This window comes from Artemia sp. Qi Xiang Cuo, chromosome 1 (genome assembly GCF_049724085.1).
Source record: "Artemia sp. Qi Xiang Cuo chromosome 1, ASM4972408v1, whole genome shotgun sequence".
NCBI classification, from domain to species: domain Eukaryota; kingdom Metazoa; phylum Arthropoda; class Branchiopoda; order Anostraca; family Artemiidae; genus Artemia; species Artemia sp. Qi Xiang Cuo.
In genome coordinates, this window is record NC_142794.1 from 47212951 (window position 1) to 47230860 (window position 17910).

General features: G+C 35.5%; 1 protein-coding gene across 3 annotated transcripts in view; it reads right to left on the reverse strand.

Annotated features, from left to right (window-relative positions):
• LOC148956399 (E3 ubiquitin-protein ligase PDZRN3-like) overlaps window positions 1-17910 on the reverse strand; it is a 138128-nt gene that overhangs the window by 77161 nt on the left and 43057 nt on the right. The gene's annotated exons all lie outside the window — the stretch shown is intronic.

Genomic DNA, 17910 nt, shown 5'->3' on the forward strand with positions numbered 1-17910 from the left:
TGGAAACGGTGTCCGGCGTTTACCCCCCGGAAAACAAGCCCCCCCGTGAAAAATAAGGCCCAAATTCGAGAATTTTATTTGAGTTTTATTTTTTTTAATTTCCGTAGGGGGAAGGAATTTTGGTACTTGTTTATTATGGGCCACTCACTCGAGTTTACGCTGTGCAAAATTCGAGAGCACATCGGTTTTTTCGTTAGTTTCTTAGGTACTTTCTTAGGTAGTTTATTAGGGGGGGAGGGGGAAAGTATAGCAGGTCTGCATGCAAAGTGTGTTTGTATCTTAAAACCAAATATACGGCCATTAACACAGTAAAATAACATAAATGAAAGGCAAAAATAACAAACTTTGATCAGCTATTATCATAAAACACTTAAATGAAACATTACATTTACTTTATACAGTTTTTTTTTTTTTTTTTTTTATTTATTTATATTTTTTATTATTTTTTTTTTTTTAGATAACAAGATCTCCAGGTACCTAGCTATTTTTCTGTAATTTTTTAGTGGCCATATACCTAGAAAGAATTGTTTTCTAACTTCTACGTGTCCGAATAATTTACCCCCCCCTCTTCTGTTCGAACACACAGCACAAATAAATATATTTCCCATATATTCTGTCGCTTGTCTTTGTCTTAACTCGCGCTAAGCTAAAAAAACTAACGAAGAAATCGGTTAGTTCTCGAGTTTTATACAGCGTAAACTTGAGTGAATGGCGCATAATACACAAGTACCAAAATTCCTTCCCCCTACGGAAATTAAAAGAATAAAACTCAAATAAAATTCTCAAATTTGGGAAGCCTTATTTTCCACGGGGGATATTTTCCGGGGGAGGGGTAATCACCGGGGGGGGGGGGGTAAACGCCTAGAACTGCTGGGAACGCCTTATGTTTTAAACTTTCTATAGAAAAGTCTGTTTCTTCTTCTTTTTTTCATGGATTAGTAAATTATGTGATCATGAGTTCGTTGTAGGTAATATTCTTGCTTTGTTTTTTATTTTTTATGGTTAGGAATCTTATATAAGTACGCAATCATTCTATACAAAACAATTATAAAAAATAACAGTGGTATAACCTTTCGAAATGCTTTCGGCTTCCTATAAGATGTCCCACTAGCTACGCAAGAATGCCGTCAATAAAACAGGAATAAACTCCGGTTGTTTGAGATAGACATGATTATAGGTGTCATTATTTTAATACAATAATCAACTGGCCAAAGGCCACTTCAATGACAGCCACGGGTAGAATTCGGTAACGATCCCAAAGCAAACATTAACCGGGTGGAACAATAAATCATGGGATAAATAGCTGGATCCAGCGGCAGACCCTCTAGCAAAACTGTTAACAGAGGGACAACGGCCTTTCTAAGCCCAGATTAAAGGAATCAAAGGTTAACAACTGAGAGTACCCTCAAAATAAAACTAGAAAAATTCAAATCGAAAAATTTGCTGCTGTGAATTTCGATAAAAGCCCTTGGAATATTCAAATATTCCAATTTTTCCGAAAATATCTCTATTCTCTTTTTTCTCTTCAGATACAAATTTAGCACACTGGTAACAAAAGTATCGATCTAGAGCCAAAACTAGCACTAGCGGCGTAACTAACACGAGTGCCACCCAGGGTTAACTCAGAAAGTCCCTCCCCCTTTCCAAATTCAAACAATAACCTTCGTTCCCCGTTACTTTACGACCTTGGAACTATTTTGTCATATAGACAAGCACATGCACATCAACAAAGAACTTATCATTGTATGAAATGACGAGCGATGATGATAAGGTAAGTGCGCCTTTACTGAAAAAGTTTATTATTGATAGCTTATTTGTTCATATTTACTACCAGGCCCAAATACTAAATTTCATCATAAAAGGCAGTTACATTTGATGCTTCTTGAGAGCCAACCTTTATAATATCCTCGACAAAATGTATGTGGTCACCTTTTAATCTACAATGAGTTCTATAACCCTTAAAGAAAAACTTCATTTCACTGAAAACAGGCTTAGTCTCAATGCTTACCAAATATAATTGAGGCTTATCCCAGAGGATTCTATTCGAAATTCGATGGCGAGTCGTATAACATGATATAGAGATCGTTTAAATGAGGGACCTCGCCCCAGCCTTTGGTAAACTTGCTGCCCCTCCCTCAAACAGAAGGTCGTACCCTGAGGTTTTGAAACCAAAGGATCACGTGGGGCATGTTCGTTGCAGGAATTCTAAGGATCTTTATACCCACAAATTTATCGTTACCTAGCAAGAATTTTGATTATGATCAAATACTCAAATTGTCTATGTCAATCCTTATTTAGGCATCCATCACGGCATGTTCCACTAAATGAAAACCCGAATGTCGCGACGTTATCAGTGACGGGAAACCAAAGGCCAATAAAAAAACAAACAAAAAAACAACAAATGTTTGCAAATTGCCAGGTGCATATACAGGGTTGTCACCTTTAGGTCTGCCATAATAACACTATATATTTGTTCCTGAAGACTTCGTTGTTTTTGGTATTAAGGCCTACTGAAGGAATTCCAGGTCTTGTCAACATGCTATTCTGTGCCACATTTACTTGTATATCTAATAAACTTTTGGAAGTCATAAACGAAGAAGTTATTAAGCCCTTGGGCGAAAATATTCTCTCAGTGGAAGCAAAAATTTACAAGTTTTATTTACCCATTTAATTTGATGATACAAAAGCTGCAAACATGCACAAAATTTCGCACTTAGGTAGTTTCAGGCAATAAAATATGATACTGAAAACTTATTAAACAAACTTGAATTATTAATTTATTTCTTACTCGCTTTATTCTCCAACAATCCTATCCCTCGTAAATACGAACCTATAGTACAGAGTACAGAATGCCACAGTGCACATTAGTGAGCGCTGGAGATCCCACAAAGAATATCCTAGCGGGAATTTACAAGGAATCGTCGAGCAAAAATCACTAAAAAAATTTAGGTGAATCTTTAAACAATTTTCGTTTGAGCTAGGTTTTAACGTGAAAAAGAGTATAGGCATATATGATCCAGAGGCATGATAAAACTGGTTCTAGGTATTTACCCCCCCCCATGATAATATCCTCCGCGGAAAATACCCTCCCCCGGAAAATACCTCCCGAGGAAAATACGCCCCCTCACTTAAAACGAACAGAAATTATTAAATATATGAAAGGAGTTGCCCCTTCCGCAAGACCTTGCTCTTTACGCTAAAGTTTTGACTTTTTTTCCTAATCCTTCCAGAATGATTCCTGAAACAAAATGGCCGTTTAATTAGAACAATAAGCTTTGTTTTAAAATTCTAAAAAAAAAACTTTAACGTAAAGAACGAGGTCTTGAGGAGGGGGCAGCCCCTTTCATATACGTAATAATTTCTGTTCGTATTAAGGTTTGTGGTTGCTCCTTACTTTCAGTTGGAAAAATTGTTGTTTTTTATTTAATTACTTACATATAGTATTTGTTACTGAGAAACATACGGAACAAGTTTTTTTAACAAATACTATAAGTAAGTAATTTAATAATAAAAAAATCAACAAGTTTTTCAACTGAAAGTAATGAGCAACATCAAACCTTAAAGCGAACAGAAATTATTACGCATATGAAAGGGGTTGTCTCCTCCTCAAGACCCCACTCTTTTCACTAAAGTTTTTTTTTATGGAATTTTAAAACTAAGCTTGTCGTTCTAATTAAACGGCCATTGTGTTTCAGGAATCGTTCTAAAAGAATTAGGACAAAAAGTCAAAACTTTAGCGTAAAGAGCAAGGTCTTGTGTAAGCGGCAACTCCTTTCATATACTAAATAATTTCTGTTTCTTTTAATTTTCGATATTACTCCTTACTTTCAGCTCAAAAATCTTATTTTAAAAATTTTATTTCTGATCGTTTTTAAATAATACCGGGAAATCCGGCTCTCTCTCCATGAAAAATTCCGGTACTTGTGTGTTATACTCACTCAAGTTTACGATATGTAAAACTCGAGAACAAATGCGTCTTCGTTACTTTAGAAACAAATTTGGGCTATTTATTTGCACATTAGGGGGGGGGGGTAAATTACAGCGGGTCTGCATGCAGAATGTGTTAGGTAAAATTATTCTGCATATTATGAAGTAAGAATTTTTGTCTGACTTCAAACTGTCCAAATACTTTACCACCACCACCCCCATTAAGTGCAAACATATAGACCAGATTATATATTTCCCATCTATTCTGTCACTTGTCTTTGTCTTGTCTCGTGCTAAGCTGAAAGAAACTAACGAAGAAACCGGTTTGGTCTCGAGTTTTACACAGCGTAAACTTGAGTGAGTGGCGTATAATATACAACCACCAAAATTCCTTCCCCCTACGAAAAATAAAAAACAACAACACTGAAATAAAATTCTCAAATTTGGAAAGCCTTATTTTCCACGAGGGGGGGGGGGTATTTTCCAGGGGGATAAACGCTGGCCACCGATGACTAGTGATTTGATTAAATACCAAGAGTTTAGTTAGTGATGTGATCAAAACACAATGGATGATCGTTAGTGGTTTGATAAAATTCCTGGGATATTAGTCAAATCAAGGTTTTATTATATCACTGTTACAAGTTCAAAGCCCCATTCACAACGAGAATACGAGATCATGGTTGCACCGATACCTGCAACCAAGTAAAGAGCAAACCACGGCCCATAGTAACCAAAAGTTTAAAAATGCGTTAAAAAAACTGCCTATTGAGAAAAAATTGTCATTTATGGCAACTGTCATTTCGATTCAATAGTAAAATGTTATTTTGAAAACAGATCTACAGGAATTTGGAACGAGCCTAACCCCACTCCCCCGAAAATCTTCATAGTTGAAACCCGTAAAACTGAGGTTTACAGCCCCCCTCCCTCTTGTATATTACCCCTTCCAGTCCCCTTAATATTTTTCATAAATCGTCTACTTACAAACACAATTAGCAGACTATTGCAACATCATAGAGAGCCGATTAAGGTCTTAAAAGCTAATTTTTATATCAATCAATCAATCAATTTATTCAACCAATAAATTTACGACAAAAACACTTCAACATAGAATCCCCCAGTAAGGCTCTATGGCCAGGAAAAAAAAAACAGGGAAAAAACAGAAATGGCACAAATACTAAAAAAAAAGAGAAGAAAAGTATTATCAATATAATGCATTTCAACCTTTCAAAGACTCAACACACACACACACACACTCTCTACGTACGATTTACACTCTAATATCCTTTTTATATCCAGAAAAATTCCAAAAAGAAGATTTGCGTTGAGCCACATCAAAAGTATTGCATTGTTTAGTTATTCTGTAATCGGTATTCTCCAAAAAAAGGACCAAGCTGTGCAAACAGAGGTAAATTAAATGCATATAGGAAAATTTCGAATTTCTTTGAAACTTGCATAAGATACTGCAGCTTTCAAACCATTGACTATTTGAAGTTGGCACGTTAAAATCCAGCGGACGTTGTGTGGTTCCTAAATACAATCTCAAAAGAAGCAAAGGCTTTACGCATAGGAATCTAGAGGAAGTCCTAATATAAGGAGACCGATCATTATTAGAGACAACATTTTTAACAAGACACATAGGAGCTCCATAATCTTGTTATGAATTTATGAATGGTAGAAATGCGTTTTAGGTGGCATCATTGATCGCACATCAAATATACATCAATATATAGTTTATCGAGATATAATAACAAGCATAAGAGTGACAAATATGTTTCATTGCTCCTTAATCCACTCCTGTCCTTTCAGTTATTTTACACAGTTACTCATTACTCTTAATCTCTCTTACTTTTCAGCCCGACCAAGAGCAACGACCCGTTTTTTTTCCAGCTTAGGAGACGTCTCAGGAATACTTGTTGGCAACGTTGTTCAGGTGCAACGAATTCTATGCTTCCGATCCTGTCTCCCATGCCTTTTCACAGTTTTGCAACTGTTCCTTTGGTCTTGTGTTCTTACATTAGTGCCTCTGAGGTACACGGATTTACCTAGTAGTTAACCCGTTCAAAAATCAGACCCAGCATCATTCAACTGGGAAATTAATGGCAATTTAGCTCATCTGAGCGTCTTGTCTCATATATTAAAGTTGTATCTAGAAAGCGAAACACAATATTTGACCAAGCGGCACGAAAAAAACCGCTTAGATAATGATGCAAATAATTATTATGAATATTTATGACAGGGACATTTGAGCTAAAATGATGAGTATGTCTAGCCTATATTTGCTGCAGTTTTGCTATATGTGCTTTTCGTACGTTTTAAAACTGTTTCCCAGGTATTATTACAAGAAAAGATAGCATTTATTTGTAATATATGCATATATATATATATATATATATATATATATATATATATATATATATATATATATATATATATATATATATAGAAAATTGGCATCCTGGGATGTTCTGGCCTAAAAAAGTGATCTAGATAGGTCAGAAGATTGAGAAATATTCGTTAAGAGCCTTAATTTTAGGGGGGAAAATTATGTGAGTGACGTCATTTTTATATATGCCAGTATTGCAATGACGTTGTCACACTTTTCTCATTTATGTGGAAAAATTGAAGATTTTCATGTATGGCGAGGCGAAGTTTATATTAAATTGCTTAAAGAGCGAAATGCTGGTAACTGCACAAATATTTGCATATATTTTTACAAGGAATTACAATGATTAAAAAATCTTAAAGAAGAAAACAAAAAGTTTGAAGCTTAGTAGAAATCGCTGTTAGGAATCGGAATTGTGGTAATAATCGAATATCTTAGAATAGATTGCAGTATGAAAAGACATTAAATTGCGTAACAGCAAAAAACTGGTAATTGCAAAAATATTTCTATACATACTAACAAAGGATTACAACCAATTCAAAAACCTTAAAAAACAAAAGTTTTAAGTTTAGTAGAAACCGTTGTCAGAAAAACATCATTACCAATTTCTTTTCTTATAAGCATAAGCAATGTCTTTTTAAGACAGGAAAAAAAGTTGAAAAATTCTTAAGTTCAGTTCAGAATCGATAAAGTTATTGTATATTCTGCAAAAATATTTACGGTGCCTGAGCAATAATCTTAATATTTTGATTCAAACTACAAAAATACCTGAAAATTTTAAAATTAGTTTGTAGTTAAAATGGTAGGTAAAATCCACTCGCTACGTGATTAAGCTTAAAGGTTTGAAAGCAACCATTTATATAATGTCAGTAGGAAAGCCCAAAAAACGAAAACTTGCAATTATTACAAATGAAGATTCTCTATTTACCCACTATATAAACACATGAAGTGGAGAAAAAAGAACTAACAGAAGAAAAGAAAAGCACTGAAAGTAAATAAACATTCCTTTCGACAAAACAGCAAAAGCAAATGCACAAAAACAATTTAAGCTTTTCTTTTAACTTTGACTCTGACCTTTTATAAGACATTAAAATATTAATATTGTATGTTTTGCAATAAAGTTGCTATTTAAGGATTATCGATATTTTTATTACAAAACTTAGTCTAACATTGCAAGTGTAGAACTCAAGAGCCAAATCCTATTAAGTATTCGCACATATTAATAAACAGTTGTAATTTTTCTGAAGTTCCAACTTAAAGATTTATTAGATTGTTGATTAAAATATGAGTCGGAAAATCTGAAATAGAAATTTAAAAATAAACAGAAATTAGCTTCTATTAGACGTCACATAAAACGAGCAGAAATCACCATGAACGAAGAAATACAACTTGAAACGAACAGAAATAATGAAACAATACAAAAAAGGCTAGATTATCATTCGTTCTTTACTGAAAACAAAACATAATTTCTATACAATATCTTTTTAATTGAATTAAAAGAATCAAATGCTGCTAAAGTTTCCAGGAATTCTTTTATCGATATCACCATGCTTGTAACAATCGGTTTAGCTTTATCAGTCTAATATGTAAATGTAATGCACTTTCATCAATGTTTTTTTTCCTTTTATATCCAATCTTTTCAAATAAGTAAAACATCAATTGGCGAAATTAAAATTTTATTTTGAGGTATTTGTTTAGTTTTCACTAAAATAAACTGACTATCTAGCCTTTTGAGGGGGTTTAAGGGGCGGAAGAGCCAAACTTATTCGTGGTAAAAAAAAATTATTTGACAATTTTCTTAGTTTTGATTTTTAAAAGAACTTATTTTGGTCACGATTTCTTCCTTTTAATTCATTTCTTTCAAATGCGTAGAAAAAAACAAATAAATAAAACTTTGAATTTGAGCAATCTATTTTGTTTTTAGGAAAGCACATATTGCAGTTATTGAATAAGTAAACAAAATTTGCATAAAAAATTTTACTCTTCTTTTGCTAAATGGCTGTCTCTAAATTTGGCTCTGACGTAATTTACAAATTAACTTACGTAACGAACTTCTATATTCGTATATTTTTCTTCTGGCAAAAAATACAAGGTTGCAGATTTTTGCAGATATGAGCTTGAAACCTATGTAATAGGGTTTTCTGATACGCTGAATCTAACGGTGTGATTTTCATTAAAATTCTTTTACTTGTAGGGGATGTTTTCCCCTCTTAAAAAAATCAGGTAAATTTTCTCAGGCTCGTAGCCTTTGATGAGTGATACTAACCACCGGATTCTCAGGGCGGGGTATGCATGGCGCGTATCTATCTTTGTACACTTATCTTACCTTATCAAAACTGAAATAAAATTGGCGTTATCGTAATTTTTGATGTATCGACATTAATTCAATAAAAATCTAATCTAAAGTGTATCTCTTAACCCAGTCCAATTTTATGTCTTAGCAAAATAATATCCTGGCAATACATAAGCCAGTTTCTCACCAATTGTCATTTTTAGGCTTACTTAATACGTTATAATATTTTCTAAATTTTTGACAAGCAGCGTCCCCATCCAAATGATGCCTATGGCGACTGACTTGATCAAGGGTGCCAAAAGCACCTCCTAAAAAGTCCAAATTTTTCGATCGCTTATTTTCAAAACACTAAAAAAATTTCAGCAAAAAAAAAAAAAAATGATACATCGACTCTGGATGTCATTTGACCCGCAATGTTCCAATTTCTTTCAAAATGGTTTTAAAAATAGACATTTTAAGCCGGCTTCCTGCAAAAAAGAAATCTATTCTTTCCGCCCCCTTCCCCCTCATCCAATAACAGTCTTCGGGTTTAATTATTAACAATGCGAACACCCGAAATATAAGAAAAAAATTGAGTTCTTTAAAATCGCCTACCCTGGTAGCTTTAAAACAGTAATTCATTTTCTAGCAACTCTTTCATTGATCAAAGTAATAACTGGCTAGTTTGCAAAGCGTAGAAACTCAAATCACTTAAAACCTTGCCAACGGGTCCGACTTTTGAAGCGTTTTGGCCACCTAAATAATTGGAAGAATTTCTTCAATTAAGGAGCATAAGAAGTAACATGACTTTAATTATAGGATATTTTCAGAAGACAAAGAAAGGAAACAATTAAGGTTTTGTTACTGGCACGCGTCGCCACAAGGTTAGGGCTGACCGACCACAAGCACAAAAATCATGATTTTCTAACAGCGGACGTGCGCGGTTTTTTGTGGCGTCGGTAATGACGACCTCAGGAAATTAAAGGTGATAGTCAAGATAGTAATTGTAGTCGTGTTTGAAAGAACGGCATCCGCTGGTTGATGGACGTTACCTGACGCCGGACGTAGTTTTATGAGCTAGTTAAGAGGATTTTCTGGAAGTTAAATATTTGTTTTGTGTTGCGTTTGACTTTAGTCAGGTTTAAATACGAAGGTTTCTTATTTTTGGAATAAAATTAAAGGAATTAAAAAGGGAAAGAGATTAGAGATAACCATCACCTAAAGGCCCGTTCATAACAAGCTTTTCCTAAAACCAAGATTTAGCGAGCACCAATTTTTAGCCAATCAGATTTTCATACAATTTTCTGATTGGCTTAATTAGCGCTAAGTAAATCTCCGTATTACTCAAATTTTATTGTGAATGGGCCGTAAATAGCCCAAATTCAAACTTACAAAGATGCGTGAAGATGGTTAATCATTCAGGTTAAATACCATGTATTACATCATCTCAAACTAAACAATTTACATCAAGTGACATGTGTTAGCAAACATCTTTCCAGCGCCATGACGAAATATAAGTTTGGAGAATTTAAGTTACTCAACCCCATTGCCCCTCAAGCCCACAAAGCATCACTGTCGCGAGGAAAACATTAAATTTAACTATAAAAAGGCCCAGCGCGGTAAAAAGGAGTTTCAAACATGACAGCACGAAATATGAAACCTTACACCAAGGTATTTCAGACATCATGGTTGGTGGTACTTATCTTCAAAGTAGTCATATACCTTAATAACCAGCACTAATTATGCTACAGACTATATACAGGATATAGACCTTTGTCAAAATATTAATATGGTTTTAGTTGCCTATATACAAATCTCGAAAAGTTTCAGAATTAATCAATTCCAGCACAGATCAGCACCCCTTGCTCCCCGAGGAAGTTCATATAGGAAGATATTCTAATTCCTAGAATTTAACCCCCCTCCCCTCCCCACACACGCACACCAAAAAAGAAGATTCCCTACTTCCAACATGCATAAGGCCGGCAATGGGAAAAAAAGTAGGATATTAGCTCTTACTTCCAACTAAAATGTGTACATGTCTGGAATACTTGTCCTAGTAGATGCTATGGCTAAAATAGAGAAACAGGAATCTTTCCCCATACAAGGGTTGGATCAGGTAGAGACCCCAAAATGAAAAATTAGAACAATTTACCCAGCCTTGCTTTCCACCAAGTTTGAAATGGTATCTGAGGTACCTTTCTGGTAGACATTCTGATGATAATGATTTAAGGACCCTCTTCCTTCCTCCTCCCCAAATGCCAGAACAGGCAAGGCCTCCCACGAGGCACAATTGCCATGCATTAGGTTTTACTCCTCATTTAAATAGGTTGAAATCCGATTGCTTCCCTCCTCCGATGTTGAATCGGTTCACGACTTCAAGAAAGTAGGTATAGTACATAAATCGCCACTCCTAACTAAGTTTGGCGGAGATCTAACAAACACTTCTGATCACTGATTTGGTTACATAAGTTTAGAAACCCCATTTTCTTTCACCAGCAGAATACAGATTGAACCCGGATCCCAAAAGGCATGGCTGGAACATTAGCTCTTACTTTCTGCCAGGTTTTGTAAAGATACGACAATCCCTTCTGGTAAATTTCCTGATGAATGACAAAATTTTGGCTTCCCACCATGGTTGGTTGAGATCCGACAGCCTATTCTTTTCCACATCAGGACACTAACAATTTAGGAGACCACTTCCCCACAAATCAGATTGGGTACGGACCGCTAAAAAGCACAGCTAACTTACTTACTTTTATTCCCGACTAAACTTGGTCGAGCTTGGCAGAAGGGGTTAACAAACCTCAAGCTTGGTTGAAATCCGATGTTTTTCTGCTAGATACCCTGATGAAAAGATAATAGGAGTCTCTTTCCCACAATGATTGCATGGGTCCGGATCTAAAAAATGTATAACTAGGACCCTGGTACTCACTTTCCAAAAAGTTAAGTAGGGATCTGACAACCCCTTTTTCCATACAGGCTACTGACAATATTTGGGACCGCCGACAGATTGGATCAGATCGAGCATTTTAAAAAATACAGCTTTCAACCAAGTTTCTTTGAGATCAGACGATATGTTTTGTTTGATGTCCTGATAATAAGAGCGTAGGGAAAGTCGTTCATGTCTTTTTGTCCTCTGCAAGGCTCAATATTAGGTTGCATGCGAAACTTATTGTAGACTTGAGAACGGATGACTTTACACGCAGATATGACTGGCTGAGGTGTCCTCAGAAATTGGAAGTGTATTGCTGCATACTAACTGCCATAGTTTGGTGTGAGTTTGAAATTTTCTTACAATAAGCGTGTCTTTTGTCAGTTCTCGACTAGGGTTGCTGAAGATAAGCCGTTTTATAACGTGAACAACGACACCTTGCACTAATGAGAGCCGAATATGACGCTAGTCCTTTCCCCAGTATAATCACTAAGCATGGGCTCTGTTTATGTTTTCTGTTTCTGTTCTGTTTTGAAAGTACCTGTTTCTGTTCTGTTCTTACAAAAAAAAAAAAAACAGAAACAGAACAGAAACAGATGACCCGTTTTTTATTTACCTTTTCTGTTCTGTTTCTGTTTTTATAATAGCTATTTTGTTCTGTTTCTGTTTTTTTTCTAACTGTTTTCTTCTGTTCTTGATTTTACTTTATTGATTCGAGAATGAGATAGTAAGAAATTTTGAACTTACATAATAGTGTTTTAAATCATGATTCGAAATTTTAAAGAAGCGTGGTTACGCCCCATACAGTTTTTGAATTATAGCGTTATAATAAAGTAGAAGTAAGTAAAATGATGGCACTCAGTGTGTCTAACATATCAAATGTGCTGCTAGATTGTTTCAGCTAGGCAAAATTAGGACTTAGGAGTTAGATGAGAGTAGGTAGGTGTGTAAATGGGAGAACGGTAAAGTTGCAGTTTTGTTCCACTAAAACAATTTATTTTTTAGTGTATATTATTCAGTCAATTGAGCAGCAAAGTTGCATAGATACTGTATAGGTGAAGCAGGATTAAAACAAATAACTTATTACTGTATATTCTGGATCTATTGGTAGGGCCTCTCTATCCTACATTACATGGGAAGTAATCTTGATCTTTAACCGGGAAAACTTTAGTTCAACGGTTTTTATGAAATTTATGCTGCTAGATAACAGTGACTTGCTATGATTACCGTACTAGCCTATACATGATAAATACAGACTATCAATTGTAAATTTCCTTAAATGTTTAGTCAGAGAGGAATGTAAATGTATTGAAGTCTTGTCCAGTAGAAATATATATTTTTTCTGGCACGTTTTATTGCATCAACATAACAAGATATACTTTTTCAAGATGCCAAATATACTTTTTCTCATATTAAAAAGACCATCTCTAAATATAATCAATGGAAACCCTTTCAGGGAAAAGCCTAGAGTTGAAACAGTGACCTAACTAGCTGATTCTGGCCTAGCTGGCCAAAGTCTTATAAAATGCTGATACACTTTTCTCATTCAATAGGATAACAAATCTTCCGGTGAACACGGTAATTTTTACCATACAGCACAATAAATTTAAAAAAGTCTCACTGAGCAGTATATTATTTCTTGTATCTATGTCTTAAATCCCTATTATAGACAAGTAAATTCCTGTAAAAATTAATACTGTGCAGCAAATTGTCTAAGTTTTTAGGAAACCGTAGTTAGGAGCTGTCATTTTGCTTTTATTTGCCGACAGGTTTTCTTGGCTCATTGCGCAAACGAAACCACTCAGGGGGAAATTAGCCCCTTTCCCTAATAACGCCGGTGAGGTGAAAGAGGTCAGATCTTTGGCTGGAGGTGCAATTTTCAAAATGGTAGGCTACTAGAAGGTGCTTCTAATTATGTAAAAAATCCTAAAATCAGCCTTTGTTTTAAGAAAAGCATGATGTCTTTTTCTGATGACGACTTGAATGTTCCAAGACATCTCTCTGGGTACCCTACGGAAAAAGGAAGCAAAGGAAGTATTGGGTGCAACTTCTGAAGAGCATCTCTAAAGGCTAAGGGAGTCTCTGCCATGGCATTACTATCTTAAAAGGAAGCACACAATGTATATGCACAAAGATAAAGTATACGCGGCTGGTGCAACAAATAACAAACCCAAACCGACTAAAAAAAATATATCAAGTCAGGCTGCTTCCCTTGAGAAAGCTCCAGATAGTAAAGCAAGTGACACAGATGGCAATGGATTAGTGAAATCTGGAATAAGAAGAGCAGAGATACGGCGGTTTTTTATTTCCAATCGATCAAAACAAGCTGGTCTATGGATGCTCTGCTGCAAAACCCTGTTTAAGGACAACTTGCCACTTTCTGTTAGATAAGCCAGATATGAAACACCTTATTAAAAAAAAAAAAAAAACAGGGGGCTTGAAAGCACCATTTGGAGGAACCGTCCATCGTCACAAAGTTTTGCTACCAGAAAAAAGAAGTTCAGAAGGCTGTTTTAAGATCTGCCACTCAGACTAGCTTGACTTTTCACTGCTGGTTTGAAAAAGGATCTGGCTTTATATGCATCACTACCTATTACCCCAGGAAAATGAAAAATGAGCAGGGTTTGCACCACTATCTTTCACATTTCAAGGATGAGCATTCTCATACAACTACTAACATCCTTTCAGCAATCCAAGTTGCAATTGGGAAGTTTTCAATGACAGATGAGATGTTCTGGGCTGTGACTAATTCTGGGAACAATGTCACCAAAGCCTGTAGAATATGAGCCCTTTCCTGAACTTCATGTTTTTAACATTGTCTTCATTCATCTGTTGCACGCGTTCTTTGATTTTGGTCCACTCGAAGCTTAGCCAATGACATCTGAAGAAGATTGCTTGGAATCCTTTGATGAAGTCGAAGATGTCGACCCAACTGGTAAAAATGACTCAGACGGTCTTCCTGTTCCTTGTTCTGAAACTCCGGAAATGAAGATACGTTTGCTGAAGAATCTCAATAAACTGATGCAGTGTCTAAGGAAGAGGGCGGTGAAAGTAATGAAGAAAAGTGGGGAACTGGGAGTCTGTCAAAAAATGAGGTTGGAGCACAGGCTATCCGAAGACACGTTACACTTGCTCAAACATTGATGTTTGAGATTGTCACTACCCCTTTTCCTTTGGGAATGGACCACGAAAACGTGCCTAAATAATCCAAAGTATGTCGACTCGTATTCTTAAAACAAAAGTTTGATGTAGTAACACTTTCTATAATAAAGCAAGTGTATGGGTTGGAGAAAGTATTTTCTGCCGCAAAGCGACAGAAATTTTCAAAATAAGTTATCAAAAAGTGCAATTGCTCTTATATTTGCATCCTTTGCAAACCTATTTAAGAGAAGTGAATGCTTAAAGAAAGTATTGTGTAGCAAAGAAAGTATTGTGAGAAATTTCATTTTACATAATTACTTAAGAATGAATTCGATGGAGGGCCTAGAACATTATTTTCTAGCGCAAAGCGCCGTAAAAAAAACGCAAAGTACCGTTAAACCATGAATTTTCCTTTTGATTTGTCTCTAACACAAATTGGCTAAGAAATAATTAATCTTAAAAATTAGTTTTAAGCTGCCAGGGAACGAAAATTTTTGACTTGGCGGTAAGAAGTGTCATTTTCCCGTGCATTTTTCTTCTTTCATATATTGTTTCAGATGGCTTCCAAAAATCAGGATGGGGGAAGGGGAAAGTTTGGTCTAGAGGGGGAGACTTTCCCCCACCAAAGCAAATATGGGCTCTGTTTAAACACTAATGAGTTTGAGCTGACTGTGCAATTTGACGACGAAAATTATTTTATTTTCAAAACGTCTCAAATAATTAGTATGCATTTTCAGGAAATTCGAGGAGATTCTGTATAAACATAAAAATGTATTTTTGGAAAAAAGGAATGGGCAAATGGAAAAAACTAACCTTAAAAAAAGATGGAGATGTTGTGTGCATTGGCAATTTTTCGCCCCTTCATTGAAAACTGTTCTTTTTGGCGGAAAAATGCTGCAAAAGTACTGATAATAAACCAAAACTTATCATTTAAAATTCTTTTTTTTCTTCTTTAAGCTTTAGGTGTTCGAACAACAGCTGTTTTTTAACGAAAACAGCTATCTTCTGTTTTTACCAAAAAAAAGAACAGAAACAGAAACATGTTTTCTGTTTGTTTTTTTTTTGTTTTTTTGACCTGTTCTGTTTCTGTTCTGTTTTATTCATGCCCTGTTTATTTTTTTTTCTGTTTCTTCAGAAAAACAGAACAGTGCCCATGCTTAATAATCACTAGGCTAATAGGCTGTAAGCATCTTTTGGACCTTCACCAGAAGGAATCAGGACACTTGATTTCAAGCGAAGATCAAATAATCTCCTTATGGATACGCGTCTAGATGGATACGCAGCGCCATCAAATTGTTTTTTTGAACTCCTTTTACGATGTTTTGAGTACTCTTTTCAAGAGGTTACCTTCTTTGGGTGATAAGAGCGAGCCGTGTTCCACGTGCGTGTTTAATAAATTAATTAGTTCTGCTGCTATCGAACTTAATTTTCTTACAACAAACCTAAAGAGATTTGATTGTTAAAAAAAAATTTATGTCAAATTTTTAGATTTCACAGCGTTTTAACGAAAACTTTCCGATGACAGCGATCCTGGACAAATTCCCCTCCCCCACCTGGTTCGATATTCTTTGAATTTCCGTAGACTGGGAACTTAAGGCAAGACACTGTCGATATGATACAGAACCAAAAGTTAAATTAGCGGTAATCTGAATGATTCTGACGCCAACCTAGCGATGAATGTCAGTACAATTATGTACATCTTGCTGCAAAAATTTTGCTTACTGATTTTCTCTGAAGGGGGGGGGGGATTGTTGCAGACTCCACAAAAAAAATAAGACATGCGTGCCATATTAAATCATCCCCATGGCTAAACTCGAATAGAGCTAACTGACATCAAATTTCCATTCGTCACAAGTTTCATCCTTTTCCCGTCATTTCATTCGATGGATAGTTAGCAAATCTTTGCTCATTGCGCTAAGTTAATTTTTCTGGGGGACTAAGGAATCCAAAAGCTACATATGAAGTGTTCCCAAGAACATCGGAAGAAAATATTCAGGGTCTAATCAGAAAGGCGCATACAGAAAAGTTTCCTGTCTCTTCTTTATTTCAAGCTTCCGAAATTTTTGGCCATCTGGATTGTTTCAATCAACAATTCCATCTTTGAAACTACCGGTCAGACTAATTAAAATCAACAACATTAGGATATCCTATGCGGATAATCAGGTAAAAACTATCCGAATAAATGTAGATCTAGTGCTGCAAAAGCGGGAAGTTCCGTTAAAAGCCTATTAACATAAAAGGGAAGGAAATGACCAAACATGGTTTATTCCCAGGAAATGGAAAAAAAGAAGAGAAAAGGCAATCGGCAGAACAATTAAATAGAAGAAGTTTGAAAATAACTATCTTGTTAAAAAAGATAATAGGTATCAATTTGAGAAGGAGTAGACCCCTGACACCCCTAGTTAAAATTGAGATACGAACGCTATCTAACGTTATTTCCACGAGCTTTCTAGTGGTATAGTTCGTTTTTTCATACGATGCCCCTCGGCTGGACAAATAAACAGTAGCCTACAACTTTATGGCTAAAGCATCCACCGCAGTACAGACAGTTTACCCAAAAGAAGAAGCCAGACCCCATCCAAACAAAAAATATGAGAAGAAGGAGAGGCAATTAGCGAAGGCCTAATCAGTTACCTTGCTTTGTTGTCGTCCTGCAGTTTTGTCTTAACTACCTTAGCAGCAAAAAGGACAGGCAAAAATATCGTGTCCGTTTTCTGATGGCCTTTTGATCTAGTAAATTTCGCCAAACAGAACCAAAATTCTTACAACAAATCTCCCGCACTAGAGGCTTGAAACTGGCGTTTAATTTATTTTTCTATCTACCATACCTTCAGCTCCGCGAAAATCAAATTTTTCAATCGCATTTTTCTCAAAATCTGAAAAAGTACAGATACGGCCTTTTCGCCAGCGAGCTATAATAAGGAAATCATAACAGATCATAAAAATGTAAACCAAATATTTCAGGGAGGAGAAGGCCCCCCTTCTCCCCCCTATATATACATGGCTTTTTATTGTTTTTAATTTTAGATTGTATCTGCAACACAAATGAAGAAATTGGTTATTATTTCGAAATGGTAATTAAGGCATGATTCCAATTTCCTAAACACTTCTCTCACCTCCGACTATTAGGTAATAAGGTGGTACTCGTTTCTCAATTATATCAGTTGTGAATGAGAGGATAAATTGTTGAAGGGCTAAAAATGATTTTAACATTCAGACAAGGCTTTGACAAGAAAAAATCGAATGACGAATGAA